General features: G+C 25.8%; 1 protein-coding gene across 3 annotated transcripts in view; it reads left to right on the top strand.

Moving 5' to 3' along the window:
- LOC127287188 (furin-like protease 2) overlaps positions 1-17,267 on the top strand; it is a 283,866-nt gene that overhangs the window by 14,890 nt on the left and 251,709 nt on the right. The window lies entirely within an intron of this gene.

The following is a 17,267-nucleotide window of genomic DNA, read 5'->3' as shown; positions in this document are numbered from 1 at the left end:
CCAAAATTTTTCTGTTGTGTCAATAAAACTTAACCAAACTAGTCAAGACAACACTGAAAAAAATTTGCTTAGCATTAATGACTATTAACCATAGTAACTTTAAATTTAGTCAGCGTAACCAAGCATCCTAGTCAATTCAGTTATGTAGCTTATAGTTAATATTGTCAAAGTCGATTTAGTAGAATTGACCCCTTGTTTCCTAGTTATATTAACTAAGGTGTTTGGTTAATATCGCATGTATCTATAGTTAATTTTGCTAAAGTTTAATTAGTCAAAGTGATTCTAGCCAATGTAACTAAGATACCTGGTTATTCTGATAAGCTTCCCTAGTCATTCCGACTAATTGTCGAAATCAACTTTTGACCAAGATTGCCTAGTGAGTTCCTCTCGTAACCAGGCAAATTAGTCAATTCTTGGTATACGGGGGTTAGGAATTTTTTTCAGTGATCAAAAATTCTGTTTTTTAATTTTAGTTGTCTCAACCAAAGTTTAAATGAGACAATCAGATTTTTTACTATTAGTAAAATGATTTAAATAGATTAATTATTCATAATTTATTAATAGATTTTAAGAATATAAAATGGTTTTTTTATTCTGATAACTTCAATATATCTACAATTGTAGATCAATCAGATTTCAATAAATTGAAATATATAACAATTTCCCCTAATCGGATAATTTGAATACATTTACTTTCAAAGATTAATCATAAATCTTGATAGATTAAAATAAAATAAATTAAAATTAAATTAAAATTTTTTAAAAATTAATGTTTTGAACACAAATCATTGAAATATATCGTTTCTTTGAAATAATAATTTAAATTGTCTGGGTTATTAACCTATAATATTAATAAAATTATTGTCATTTAAATCTCAATGACACAGTTTGATTTTCATGTATAAACATCTTTAGTGAAGATATATACAATATTCTATGAATAAAAGAAGATAAAAGTATCAACTGCAATAATATTAAATTTTAACAATAATTTTAGTTTTTCAATTAAATTATTTAAGATATTTGAGAAATTGGAATGATAATTTTTTAATGATGTTCTTTGGTCGAATAAATGCAATAAATATTATACGTGAAATTATGAGAACTATTAATTCATTGCATGATATCGTAATTACAAAAAGTGACCTAATTTGAGGAGTCCAATTACCAATATTTAAAATAATTAGGTTTAAAAAAAGTATTGTAATTTATTAAAGAGAATTTGATAGAAAATAAGTTTGAATTAAAAATAATAGAATTAATTTTTAAAAAATCCATTTTCCCAGCGTAGACATAACCTTTCAATAAATTAGTAATCCAGGGAATTCAAAGAACAAATTAATTTTTGATTTTAAAGGACCTTCTTTAATTTCTGTAAAAATGGAAAACTTTCAAATTGAAATTTAGATTATTTATCGTGTTTTTTAAAATATTCAAATGTGTTTTACTATTTTTCAACTGATTTTAAAAATTTGAATTAATATTCGAAAAATTAAAAAAATTTAATGTTTTGGGTCACAAATAATTTAAACAAAAAAAATATTCATACTTTATTTAAAAATTAAGTTTTTATGATATTATGAATATTTAAATTTCTTAGATTATTTAATCGACAGGAAAGTAAATTTAATTAACATGGATACTTAGTTAAAATAAGTTAATTTTTTATATCAATTTTACAATTTAATTAAAAAATGTAATATAATTAATATTTTTTAACATAGACTACTGGAGGTAATTTAAAAGATTTTTATTTATATAAAAGCCACGATAAATATATATATATATATTTTTTATTTTTGTACTGCAGAATCTCAAGTGAGTTTAATCAGTAAGCAATCTCCAATGCGTATTGTGTGCTGTTTAAAAACATTAAAAAAAACAAAAGAAAATAAATCCGTGAAATCAGCATTTTAATTAATATGATTCACAGTCATATAAAAAAAATTTGATAGAATTGAAAAATTTTATGTTTTATTTGTTAATTAAAATCTCTGTAATATTATAATTATTTTCATAATATTTATAATAATTTTATCTCAGTTGATACTTTTATCACAAAGGTATTATTCAAAAAAATATATTGTTCATTATATTTATTTTAAATTAAAGTATTAAAAATTGAATAAGAATTAAAAAAACTTAATTAAATTTGCTGTAGAGATAAATCAAGAAAATTCTTTTAAATATTAATCGTTTTGAATAATTATAACTATTTTTAAAAATATACGTCATTTATTAGTTATAAAAATTCACATTTCATTTTCCATAATGAAAATAAAGAGTTGTAAAAATTTTAATTTTCCTAATATTATTACTTAAATAATAATAATATTAATTAAAATAATAATAATAATTAGTTATTTCAAATATAATTAAATATAAATTAATGCAAGTTTAAAATATTCTTTGCACTTGTGTCTATAATTTAAATTTAAAATATGTTGTTTTTTTTATAACGTGAGAGTCATTTTTTTAAAAATATTCATTCTATGTAAATAAATTCATTATGCTGTAGAGGCAAAGTAACGTCTTAGCTATGTCTATATATTAAATCAATTATTCTTTGTGTAAAGAAAGTTAAAAACCAATTTTCATTGACTGGATAATTTTAAAAGAAGGATTTTATATTATCATTTAAAATTTTTTTGGGATTTTTTTTCTCAATAATTTAAATTAAATAATAAAAGAATAATATTATTAAAGGGAATATAATAGTTTTACCGTTTGAATATTTCACTTTAATTTCATAATACACGTTGAAAAATGAGATCATATTATTTAAATATTTCCTTTTAATTTTGCAATAAATTGAAAAATGAAATCAGTTGCTTTCCTAAATAATTAGAACAATTTTCAACTGAAATATTATTATTATACCGAAATATTTTACTTTTATTGAAACAGAGTACATATATAATACATTCACGGCATTATTCGTACTTTACAACCTATTTCCGTAATTCTTTCAACGTAAAGTTTTTCCATGTGCATTGAATATTTTTCAACTACAAAAGGGATTTTATATATGATGGGTACATTTTTCAAAGAACTTTTTATCCTTTTCGGAAAAGTTTTCAAATAATTACGCATATTTCACTTTTTTCTTTTCTCTTTTGTTCAATATTTTTTTTTTTTTTTTTTTTTTTTTTTTTTGAGCTTTTAGAGGGAAATTTTTTTTATTCCTTTTGATGAATCACTGACGATATCCAATTAATTACGTAAATTAATATAAATTGGAAACTATTATTGTTTTCAAAGTTTGTTTTTTTTATTCGGGTTCAAAGCAAAGCACAAAAGTGATGAAGGATAGGATTTTTTTTCTCTCCAACGAAGAGAAAAGTAAAGGAGCTTTCTCGTCAATCTTATACTCAATCAATGAGGAAAAGAAATTCGCTGAAGTCTTCTTTATTTTCAAGAAATCTTTTTTCAATGTTTTCATTTAAAATTTATTAGAGATTTATTTTTTTAAAAATAATTTTCTCGTATATATTTTATTCATAAAGGGAAACCCCTTCTTTCTCTTCTAATCGCGTCATTAATTACTCTGTAAAAATATTTTTACAAAGTTTTAAAAACTCGGTACTTTCTACTAGATACTAATTAATCAAATGCTATATTGTAATCCATATTGGATGGATTAAAATTGTGTATACAAGTCGTTGAAAATATGCGAAAGGTTTTTTTTATATATATATGTATGTGTGTCTATGTGTTTTTTTATCCGCGAGATTTAAAAAAAAAAAAAAAAACTTGGTAACGACGTATTTCTCGTAAATATCGAAAAAGCTTCACGTTCCGGAGTAAACTAATATTGTACACGTTGAAATAATACTAATAACACTCGTGCGAAGCTTAATCAGAGTTCTATTTGATGGTGGTACGCGCGTGAACATTCCGAGATTTTCAATTTTCATCTGGGTGCCTGGGCTTTGCATTTGGCAAATTATTCACTCGTAACTTGCAACAAAGAGAATATTATTCATAGGCCGTGTGCCTCGAAGGCTTTTCACGTGTCACCGACGACGGAAAATATAGAGGCTCCCTGTAATTCTTGGGAAAATTCTCTTGAATTATTGCCATCCTGTGGATTCTTGTATATATATATATATATGAGGGAGGGGTGTGTGATATTTTTTTTGTCCTTCTATCATACACGGCAAGATCCCTTGATGAATTATGATAATGCCACACAACTTTTCGCACTATATTTTCACTAAGAAATTTATTTTTTTTTCTCTGAAAAAAAATATTAACTAAAATTTGGTTGACACTACTATATTATTCAATACCTTTTTTTTAAAAAAATTTTGTTGACGTTTTTAAAATATTTTTGTTAGCAATTTTAGCTATTAGTAAAAAAAAACAAATAGGTAAAAATAAAATTATGACGAAATTTATGTTTTTTCAAAACTAAAAAAATATTTGAATTGAAAAAAAATTCCAATTTTGCTTAATTTTTCCTGTAATGTGAGCATAAAAACACATAGATAGACACATAGTCACATATAACGAAAATTATCAATTTTTCCTTGAAAACGCTAGGATTATCAACTCCAATTATGCTCACTATATTTTTCTTGTAATCTACACGTAAAAATACCTAAAAATGTATAAATTTGATGCCCTTTAGATAAAATTTTTTTCGTTTTTTGAAAAAAATTCATGATTTTTATAGAAAATTATCAGTTTTTCCTTGAAAACGCTATGATAAACAACTCCAATCGTTCTCGCTATATTTTTTTTGTAATCTACACGTAAAAATACGTAAAAATGTATAAATTTGAATCCCTTAAGATAAAATTTTCTTCTTTTTTTATTCGACAAATCCATGATTTTTTAGTGTGTGCGCTAGGAGGATTAATCGCTTTTTTTCAAAATTTTTGATTTTTCCTTGACAACGCTATGTAAATCGATCCGAATCATGTTCGCTATATTTTTCCTGTAATTTTCACGTAAAAATACATAGGGTCAGCCGGGGTAAATCTGAACGCTAATTATTTCAGCTTAATTAAAATTTTTAAAAATAAGTTCGATATGCGAATTTTTACCTCAGATCCTCTTCAAGAGATTCTAAGTATTATCCCATTTTTCGTTTGTTAATTAGCAACAGCATAAACAAAGATAACGAGTATTGCAAAAAAGATTGAAAATCAAAGATGACACTCTTTCAGTATTTTGTCTCGTATTTGAAGAAAAAGAAGCTAAAAATTCATTTTATTATTTATAATTGTTTGTTATGAATATTAGAACAGAAACTATTTTTGATTTTTGCCTTCTGTAAAATTTTATTAATAATATCAGACCGTTCGTATTTACCCAGGAAAATTGGAAAACCGGGGTAAATCCGAACGGTATTTTCAATAATTTTTTTTTACATCAGAGCCACACAAAATTGTTTTTATTTCATGACACTATTATTTTAACATTATAAAAGTACATAGAAAAAAGTTTTTCTTTCTATACGTATCCTCGTTAGTAATTAATAAGCAGAAACTTAATCTCTGTTCTCTCGAAGGAGTGTTTCAATTTTTTTGCCAAATGGTTTGTTAAAAAAAGTTTTTCAGGATCTTAATAAAATTTGGTATTCTACGGTTTTTGGGGTCGCTAATTACCAATTTGAAGTCAGTTTTTCAAAATTCAAAATGGCGGACGAGAATTAAAAAATTCATTGGATTCGCTCGAAAATTGTTACTCGGGGGGTTTCAGGGTCGCTGATTACGAATTTTTGATCATTTTTAAAAATAAGTTTTAGGAAAGTCCGCCATTTAAAATTTAAAAAATTTGACTTTTATTTTTGTATTTACATTCAATCACTCCAAAATACTTTTTGTACCAAGTTTTGCAAAAATCCGTTATGATTTGATAAAGTTATTGAAGGTTTTAATTGTGTAATGCATTTTAATTTTTAACCTGTTTGATTTTGTATTTATATATGATGCATTATTACATAATAGGTTTATTATCGTATTTTTTTTGAGTTTTTATATAAGTTTAACAATTGCAATACTTTAAATTTATTTTCCCTAAGATTTTTCTGAAATACAGTGGCGTTCGTATTTACCCCGGTATTTTAGGAAAGTTGCAAAGTATCGAGGTAAATACGAACGCTAAGTTTCCTGCGATTGTAATTTGTCAAAAATTTTTGCTACCCCATAAAATTGTTCTATGGAAGTAAAGTAACAACTTCATTCATGCACCAGAATACCGAAAGTATTTTTTTTTTTAATGAAAAAACTTATGTTATTGTTGAAACTTACTAAGAGCGTTCGGATTTACCACGGTTGACCCTAAGTGTACCAAATTTGAGATCTCTATGTGAAAAAATGTGGCCACCAGGGGTACATAGTCATTTTTAGGGATTTTTCGTAAAAATTCATGGTTTTTTCTTGACAACGCTATGATAATCAATTCCTATGAGATTCGTTATATTTTTCCTGTAATCTACACGTCAAAATACATATGTGTACCAAATTTCAGCCCTCTAGATAAATTCGTGTGGCCGCTAGGGGGGGAGGTACATGCCTTGCTTCACTAGTCTCATTAATAGGGTTCCCCCTGTCGGGTACGGAACCCTAAAAATTAGGAAAAGATTTTTAATTTTGTAATGCAAGTAAAATTATAGTTGTACTGATTAATACGTTCGCGTTTCATAGCATCCTAACATCAAATCGACTAACCCCATTTGTAACTTCCGATAAACATCTGTTCTTAATGTCGCACAAAGTTTGACCTCATTAAAATGCATTTTAAATTTCTTTCACGTCTTCGCCGAAATTGAGAATTTAGCCCAAGGTCACCTTATAGAAAAAATGTTTTCTTTGTTGACGAATTTTTTTTTTTATTAAAATTAATAACTTTTAATAATTTAGAAAATAAATTTTATATTCATAGATTAATCTTTCATTTTTGACGTTGAATATAATTTTTTTTTGCTTTTTTTTATTTGATCTTTTTTTACATATGTAAATAAAAATATTCAAATCCGAATGAAGAATTTAATTCAGAATATTTGATAAATAAAAAATATAACGATATGTGAAATTGTTAATAAAATTTAAATCGAAATATTTTTTTAAAAATTTCTTTTGTAGGTGAAAATGGGAGATTAAATTCCTATGAATATGAAAAGCAATATTTGTCGATTTTTTTTTTTCATTTATTTACAATACATTTTTCGTTTGGCTAGATTTTTGGATTGGTACAAAAATTCGTGCAAAATTATTCGATTCACCATTTCGTTTTTAAGGGGTGGCATTGCTTTTATTTTGACCTCTTTAAATTTTTCAAACTTTCAGTACCTTTGATATTTGTGTTCTGGTTTAGCTAAAAATTCGATTAGATCATTTTTCGAAAATTCTTTTACTTCGAACTTTTATCACTCTTAATAGAGATTTTTTTGTTCCGATTGTAATAAGGAAAAATCGCTATAAATTTCCGGAATAGAATTTTCTTTCAGTTGTCATTTATATTTCTTTTTGCTTGTATAAATAAAATAGTCATTTTATATAGAAAGTGGATGATTATTTTATAGGAAAATTGATTTTCCAATATTTTATTCATTCTTGTGAGAAATATCTATACGATGACGGAAATTGAAGGAGCAAATACAGGTTATAGAAGAGATATAATTTGGTGGAGAGAAGTTCTATGGTTCTATCCTATTGACGAAAGAGCGGTGAACCTGCGAGGAGTGAGAGAGAGGACGAGCACCACAATTTCCGCGAACCATTTTCCTCGTGGTGGACCGTGGAAAATCAGTTTCCTTCCTCATGGTTCGTTCCGTTGGTCGAGAGAGAAAGAGAGCGAGTGAGAGAGAAACGAACGAACGTACTTACTTCGAAAGCCTCCGCTTCCGCTCTTTCGTTGACTCTCTGCAGTTCATTCTGCCTTTGTTGGTTCTTGGAAGTCAAGTCTTGTCACTGGAAGTACTTGACGTTAAGGGAAGTCATTGGTTGTGGAATGTACTGTTGTCAGGAGAGTCGACGATGCGATGCTTGGAATTAAATGCGCATCCGAGACCAGGTCACGGGAGTAAAATGGAAACAAAAAGATCTCGTCGCTAGTGATGCTGCTACTGCTCCTGGCACGTCTAGAGAGAGAGACTCATACACACACACACACATACACTGACGTCGAGCGATTGCGTGACTTCCCACGGAGTTTCTCGATAATCCAGATCGTATAGGAGTCAACGACACGACATCAATGACAGCTACTCTTCTCTGAAGAACGTTGGTGTATTATGTTGTGAGAGGGTGCTTGAGAATTCACCCAAGTTGAGATTCTACATCTTTGCAAAGAAGCCAAACTGCATTTCTCCAATTGCTTACGACACAAGTTATATATGTATATATATAGGAAAATTTGACTTTCAGCTCGATAATATTGACCGAATTTCAGATGTCATGTAAGAAGTGCAGTGAAAATGAAACTCAGCTTATGCATCAAGATTTTATGTATGGCGACCACTAGACTATTGAACAATCTAAAGAGGCGTGTAGCTTTTAGTTTTTTTTAGGTCGTATAGTAACTTTTTTCGACATTTTAGAACAGACAGTTTTGGAATTTAAATTTTAGATTCGTAGTTTGATCCCAAAAGCCCCTGAGTGCAATTTTATCGTATTTCAACATTTTTTTTTACCATACTTCAACTATGTTGAATTTTTCAAATTGGACTTTATATTCGTAATCAGCTACCTCAAAAACCCCCGAGTCATTTTTATTGACCTGAACTTTTTGAATTTTGTCTTTAAACTATTATTTTGTTTTACACTTTGCATAAACACGTTTAAACATGTCGAATCGCGATTTCCAATTCTGTTGTGCAAAACTGAAATACCGTAACTTGTTTTTTCTTATTTAGGTTATGTTTCTTCTTTTAAAAAATGATAGTGATTAAAGTTATGGAAAACTTGATTTGATAGAAGTAATTATTTCAACCTTCCATCGATAAAATTTTCCTTAATTTTAATCTCTGTATTTTTTTTAAAAAAAAAGGAACATAATGGACAAGATAACCTAAAAAACAAGTTGCGGGTATTCAATTTTTGCATGGCAGAACTGATGAGTTAAAAATAAATTCGATACAAAAAGTAACAAAAAGTACCTTGACTGTGAGAGAAAAATGTGCGCCACCTATGAGCCAATGATCGAACTTCAAAGCGATGCGCAGACGTCCATAAGAACAGCGCGGTAATATTTGAAAATACTAAATAAAAAATTCGAGTTAAATTATCCAGTGAATTACAGTTGAGACTTTTAATTATCATAAAAATCCTCATCATTTAATAAAAAAAGAAACAAATTAGATATTTTTCACTACTAGTTTTGTTATACGGTTTTTTTAAAAGTACTGTTACAGTTGAGATATATGGATAGATATTTTTGAAAAACTATTTTCATTTCCGAAAGTTGTAAAAGAAATTACATTTATTTGAATGTTATCTTCAAGCAGAAAATTTCCCTTCTCGAAAAGTTATAAGTTTTTCTATTTCTTTGCGATCGAAATTCGATAAGTATATTATTAGACTTTTCCAGGTTTATACAAAGGTGAATTTTGAATTCAGTTTTGAAATTTGTTTTTTTAACATAAATTTTCACTATTTACTTTTTTCGGTAAAATAATTAAAAATTAAATTAAACACAAATTAGAAATGATTTATTTAATAATTAAAAATTTTCAAAATTGCTTATAATTATTGAGGCACAAAATTTGTCACATATTTATTCAGTTTATTGTATCAGTAATATTAATGTATAACTATAAAAAAGTGGAATAATAAAAGTTTCCTTATTTTCCGGATTTGGTATATAACGCATAACGAAATGAAAGTTTCGGAAGAATACTTGGGTTAAAAGAAGGATTTTTAAGCAAAGAAGTTTTTCATTCTCGTGTTGAATTTTCTATTTGAAGGTAATTTAATGGAAGAACGATGTAAAGTTAAAACTCTTTTTAAATTTAAAAAAAAGAAAGTTTTTAAAAATCTCCCGACTCCTTGAAATGATTTTCATTTGAAATACACTTTTAATTGAGTTGTCGTTTCTTGAAATGTATATATACTTGTTTTCATAAATCTCAGTTTAACATTGATACACTTTGTTTATTTTTTTTTCATTGTGTGATGGAAGTGGATTTCACGTTTATTTATTTATTTAATTTTTTTTCCTTTCTTTTTTTTTTTTTTTGTTAAAGTTACGAATCGGGCTTTAGCACGAAAAATGTTACCTCACAGCAGCACAAAAGCTTGCAATTTATGCGCACGTGCTCGAAGTAAATTTAAAGTTTTGCCCAAGTTAAGGGGAAGGGGAGTGGAGAGTTTATAAAAAAGTTTCTTGCTTGTAAGAAGTTTTCATCCAACGTTTGTACTTGTTTCTCGGTTTTCTTTGAATATTTTAGACAATTATACGAAGCAACCGCACACAATACTTTTCAAAATAACGCCAGTTAAATTACCATAAGTAATCAGATCGCTTCTTAAAACGCAATATATACGGAACAAAATCTCCCGCACTTAATTACTTGGCAACATTTTTCTCTATGTAATTTATTTGGAATGAAAGCAATTGTTTTCTTTTTCGAATTAAAAAAATTAAAAATTTAGATTAGCAATTATAAAATTGACAATTTAAAGTTTTTTTTTTTTTAATTATTTTAAAATCGTTTCTGGAATACTTTACAAAATAATGAAGTTATGAACGAAATCATTTTTTTTTTTGCTCCATAAATCTATTAAAAATTATTATATTATAATGAAAAAGTAAAAATGTACATTAAACAATTTATAAATTATTAATTTATCTTTGAATGCGGAAAGCAATATTTTATAATAAAATTTTTCGTTCATCTAAACGTTTAGAACTTCAGGTACATTATAAAATTTAGTGTGAAGGAAAAATATTTTTTTAATTTTTCTTCTACTGATATAATTAATATTTTTTATTTTTAGAAATTGTTTGTTTATTATAAATTATTATTCTTTATTATTATTACTATTTTTATTATTATTATTATAAAAGTCTTTCAATTCAATTGTAAATTTTTTTTATTGTCAATTAAATAAATCATTTCTTTTTTTGTCATTTATTTATTCGTATTTTATTGGAATGTAATTTTTTTTGGTACGTGCAGAGAATAACGATTTGTAATAATGTAACTGTATATTTTAATAGAGATATATATATATTTTTTTTTAACAATATTTCTTGTCGGAAAAGTCCTTTTGGATACGATATGAAGTCCATAAAAAAAAAGCTATGGTCTCTCTTAAAAAATTTTTTCTTTTGTAAGGGATGGGAAAGACGATGTACGTGAATCGAGTGAGATGATCCCGCCGATAGTAGAACTTATAATGCGATAAAGAACAATGAAGCGCGCATCTATAGCAATTTCATGGGGCCGTAAAAAATGGATTTCCCTCGGTGCGGCCTTGTACCTCTTTCCTCTCAGCACATAGTGTTACCTTCTGACAAGAATTTTTTTTACCCATTTTTTTTTTTTTTTTTTTTACTCTACTCTCCCTGGGCAAAAGACAATGCTGACACGTGGGAAATTTCTAGGTTCCGTTACTGCTTTTCTTTTTTCTCTCTGTCTCTCTGCATTGCTGTCACTTGCACGGGTGCATATAGAACTTTTGTCCCGATGTTTCAATTCAAACTCTCGTTCTCTCAATACCCATGAGTGATCGTGTTTCCTTTGTCTTTTCTCCCAGATAAAAACCGAATATGTCGACTCTGAACGATATACACACATGTGTCTCGAGACATTTTTGCAAGAGACGCGCGGGCATTTTTTTTCCTTTTTCCGCAAAATATATCTATGAGAGAGAAAGAGAGAGAGAAATTTTTCCTTCTATATATATATATATATATACGAAAAAAATATTCAAATGTAGGAAATCGAGAATACGGGGGTATAAGAAAGCTATTCTGTCAAGATGAAATTCCCTTCTGAAATATTGATATGATTAGAATTGATGACTTGAGGTTTCTAGAAAAGAGAGAGAAAAAATCTATCGATTCTATCATTTTTTTTTGCTATAAAAAAATTAATTTTTTGTTTTGTTAATCTAAATATAGTAAAATTATATTGATTTTAATTTAAATATTTTTTTATTTCGTTTCTGGTGCAACTGCATTTTTGCGGTCGAAATCTGTCGATAAAAAAAAAAAAAATTAGATTCTCGAACCCAATTAAGTACAAATAAAAGTAGAATGCAAATGACCAGTTTTTACATTCCCATCACGTGAAAAGGGATTCGAATTATTTTGTTTTATACGTCTGGTATCCCTCGAACATTTTAATGATAAAATTATAGCAATCTTTTGGACCGCGGTAATAAAAATACACGCGGATTTCTCTGATTTCTTTTATTAGACATTCCGCGAACGTTTTAAAAAACTAAATTAAAATGTGACCAGACTTTGTTTCTAAGTACTAATTATTTATTTATTTTTTTGCCCTGAATAATAATAATAAAGAATAATAATTTATAATAAACAAATAAAAATTTCTAAGAATGAAAAATATTAATTATATCAGTAGAAGAAGAAATTAAAAAAATATTTTCCCTTAACACAAAATCTGAACAAAATTTTGTAATGTACCTGAAGTTCCGAATGTTTAATTATAACAATAATAATAAAAATAATATGTAATTTTATTGAGATATTATTATTATTTCATTTTTTTTAATCTTTTTTTTTATAAATGTAGAGGTAGAAGGCGAAGAGTTTCATTTTGAAATATGCTATTTCTAAGTAGTCTTGACATTTTGAAAACTGTCAAAACTAGTTTTCAGTATAGAGCATCTTCGAGGTAACTGACGAGTTGTTCACTTGAGCGAAGTAGATAGCAAAACTGTTAATCGGAAAACTTTCGTTATATGTATTAGAAATGCTTCAAATTCTTCCCTAGAGTTTCATTATCTTTAGAAAAATGAATTCTTAAGTAAAGAGAAATTAATATTAATTAATTAACGCACGCAACTTTTTAATTAATTAAAAACATCGTTTATTTTTATTTTAAAGATGCATATCGGATACTTTAACTTTTTAAATTAAAACTAATTTATTACAAAATTTGTTATTCAATTGTAAAATCGTTGTCAAAATTAATTCAATAATCTTTATATTAATACTACAATAATAATAATTATTTTTTTTATTTTTATTATTATTTTATTATTTTCATTATTAATATTATTGATATTATATGTGAATTATTAATTACATAAAGAAAAAGTGTGTAAATTTTGTAGAAAAAAAAAATAACTTTTGTTTTTTATTATCTTTTTGAAAGTCTCTGTAATAGATGAAAATTAAATCGACTTTTAACCCCTTTCGTATTTTCACACTCATCTCGCAAATTGATGGTTTATTTTTAGAAAGAGTAAAAGTTTCCTGTTTGTGTGCTAGAAGCCATTCTTCGATCACTGAAGTGTTTTCGATTCGCTTTTCTACAAAAGACCAATCATTCATGCGAATATTGTCTTTACAGACTACATAAAAAAATTGTTGATTCTGGAAAATTCTTTTCTCTTGCTATAACTAAAGATTTTAATTAAATTAATTACTTTTTTTTTCCTTATTAATTTATTAATTGATAGACAATTATTGTTTATAAGCAAGATTTGAAAACAATAAAAGTATATCTTCCTTGTTTTTCATGTTGTAAAAACAAAATCAACTTTTATTTAATTAGATTTTGCTTTTAATTCAATTCATTGTCTAAAGGCGGAAAAAGATATTAAAACTCAACAAAACATTGTTTAATGAGTTTAAATAAACTAAAAAGAGATTTTCACGGAAAATTATTTATTTTTATATTTGAAAATAAATATTAAATTTAAATAAATTAAATTTAAATAATCTTAATAATTTTTAATAATTAGTATTTAGTGTCTTAAAGATGGGTTGGTACACGAAACGTCGACACAATAATTTTATTTTTTGACCGATAAGCCTGTTATAAATCTTATTAATAAATTATGACAGTCACTAACTTCATATATTAAATATTAAATTGTTTATCTCTGAATATAAATATTTCGAATACCGTTAAAAAATTAAATTAAAAAATTGACATGAGAAGACAGGTAAATAATTTTTATTTACATTCTGTTGATAAATTAAAATTGTATTTACACATTTGAATTAATATAATATACACGTAATTATAATATCAAATTTTATTTGGAGCGCAAATAAAATTTTTATTTGAAAATAAATAATTATTATTTACTTAGCTTTTGAGACAAATAATATATTTAAAAAATAAATATATAATTATTGAATTAATATTAGATAACAAAATATTTTGTTTGTATTAAACTATAATTATAAAATATGTACATTATCTGAAACTAAAATTAATAATCCTATATATAATATTAAATCAGGATGTGCAATTGCAAAAACAAACAATGGAAAATGCAACTAAAATTTATACGATTTCGTGGTCAATTTTAAATGAAAGTTAATTTAATTATGGAACAATTGGAATAAACTTCCGTTTAAATTACCCGTTAGACCATAAATTCAAATATTCTCTGATTTATTCATGACTAATGTTGATTTTTGGAAAAAAAAAATTTATACAATAATTTTGAGCAACTGATCTGTAAACGTTTTCATTAAACTGCGGTAAATTCCATATTTCAAACAATATAATTTATCTTCAAAAGTCAAATCATTTAAGTACATAGAAAATTATAAGGACTTGACTATATATATATATATATATATATATATATATATATATATATATATATATATATATATATATATATAAAATATAAACCTAGAAAACAATTATTTCTCAAGTCTAATTATTTCACAAAAAAATGATCAATCAATTTCTTTTAAAAAAATACATTAAAAGAAATAATGGTCTTTTTTAACGAGCTTCATTATATCAAACAATTTAGGATTATCGATTAACTGACGCTGTAATTTAATGAATACGGAGAACGATATTTTATTTTTAATTACTACTGAATAATTGTTTCTTTTTTTTTGACTACTATTGCATTTTCCATTTTTTTTCCTAATTATTTTAACTTCACATTTTCATCTTTAATTTTTTTTTCTTATAATAGTTATACGTTTTAAAAAATCAGTTTCTTAATAATTACAATTTTAATTAATTTGAAAAAATGTTTTTTTGAAAAAAAATATTGTTTTACTATACCTATATTGGAAGAATTTTTTTATCTTGAAAAAATAATAGAAGCGTTTTTTTTTACTGAAATAACAAACTAATTATGAAAATAAATATTTATAGAGAGGGAAGGTGGATAAGTTTGCAATGGGGGTTGATGACTGGACGTTTTTATTATGTCTAAAAAAAACTACAAGTAGATAATTATAGATGTGCTTCATCTCTATTTATATTAACGCTTTCTATGATTGTGATTAAAAAGATAAAAGTAATTCATCCTCTCTTTTAATTAAATTTAATCATCGATAAATATTTGTTATAGTTTTTTTTTTCTTCGTTATTTTAACCGTTTTTATTAAATTTGACTGTTATCAAATAAATATTTATTTGTATTAAATAATTATTCTAAATAAAATAATTATTCTAATATTTAATTCAAATAAATGTTTATTTAATAATATTCAAGTAATCGAGTATTTGAATCAAATTTTTTTTTTCGGTGGAGTTTAAAGAAGTTTTATGATGAATATAATCTGAATCTAAATCTAAAGTTTAATTTCTTTGTTTCGAGAGTAGGTGTTTGATATGTGATTAAAAATATTGTTATAAATTTTTTTTTTTTTTTTATAAAATTGTGACAGTAAAATGTTGAATTGCGCGAGAGTTGTATATATGACTTGGGAAAGTGGGACATGAAACTAGGCTCTAACAGTTCCTGAAAATTCCGTGACACCCATCTGTGCTTGTTGGATCATTTATACTACCTATTCGTAACGTTATACCGACAATAAACGGAACAATAACAGGAGAGTTGCGTAATTCTGTATTCGTAACGTACAGACTCATGGTGGATGTCATAACGCAAAGCCATTCGTATGTTCATACATATATACACACATAAATGATAACCACAAATCTTTATACAATATTCTCCCCTTGAATTGGGAAATTTTGTCATGTAAGAAAAATTTTATTTTAACCAATAACAAAAGTTAACATTTTTCTTGCAATTCACGAATTTTGCAATTTGAGGAAAAAACAATTTTTTATAGCCATTTTTTGGTTACAATTTTAAAAAAAGGTATGACAAATTCTAAATTTAATTTTAAAAAAATTATGCTACAAAAAATGGAAATTTTTTGCATTTAAATTTTAAAGTATTTCTTTTTAATTTTATTAATGATCAGACAATGAGTTGAATGAAGAATTAACAAAACCAATACGATAAATTTTTCATCTTCAATTAAAGTCAATTAATAATAATAATGAAATTATATAATTGTACAATATGACCTGGAATTAAAAAGAGAACGATTCTTGTATTGTCAAATACCTCGTATATAATATTCATAAAGTGCACACTGAAGCGAAGTAAATATATATCTTCCGTAATTCCTTGCAAATTGATTTCGAGAACGACGTTTGTTTACTTTTCGCTGCATACTAAAACTCATGATAAACTTCAATATTAAAAAAAAAGAACAAAACTCGTCGAGACTCTTCCATCCCCACAGTATATATATATATATATATATATATATATATATATATATCGCGTAGTCTGTATTTTATATATATATATATATACTTTCCTCTTTCGGCTTAACGATAAATTTTATTCAAGTGTTGGCAAATTTCATTTCATCAACAAGAATGGATAAACAAACTTGCAATTCAAACAGTCAATTCAACCGAAAACAAATCTTACGCCTTCATTATTTCCGTATTATTTTATTTTAAAAAATGTATATTTAAAAAGTTTTCATTTTTATTTATTGAATTATATTTCTCTGCTTCAGTGAAGTATATGAAAAAAAACTAAATATAATTTTCGATTTTTTAAATATAATCCTGCTTTTGTCGGTGCTAGTAAGTTACCTACAGTGGGCAATCAAGGTCGGTAATACAGATTTTTATCTTACCATTCGTTGGCAATGTGTATTTTTACTTTATCAACCGTTGGAAATATATTCCTGTCCTTTGATGCAACTGTTTCTCTAGAATATAGTAATGAAAATTAGATTTTTTAAATACAATCCCACTTTCTGTTAAGTTACCTACAGTAGGCAATTGTTGGGTCGGTAATGTAGATTTCTTTCTTACTATT

The sequence above is a fragment of the Leptopilina boulardi genome, unplaced genomic scaffold (genome assembly GCF_019393585.1).
Source record: "Leptopilina boulardi isolate dan_hultmark-lab unplaced genomic scaffold, ZJU_Lbou_2.1 LbouV2_368, whole genome shotgun sequence".
NCBI lineage: Eukaryota > Metazoa > Arthropoda > Insecta > Hymenoptera > Figitidae > Leptopilina > Leptopilina boulardi.
Note: the sequence above shows the minus strand (reverse complement) of the source record. Positions and strands in the feature narration are given on the sequence as shown.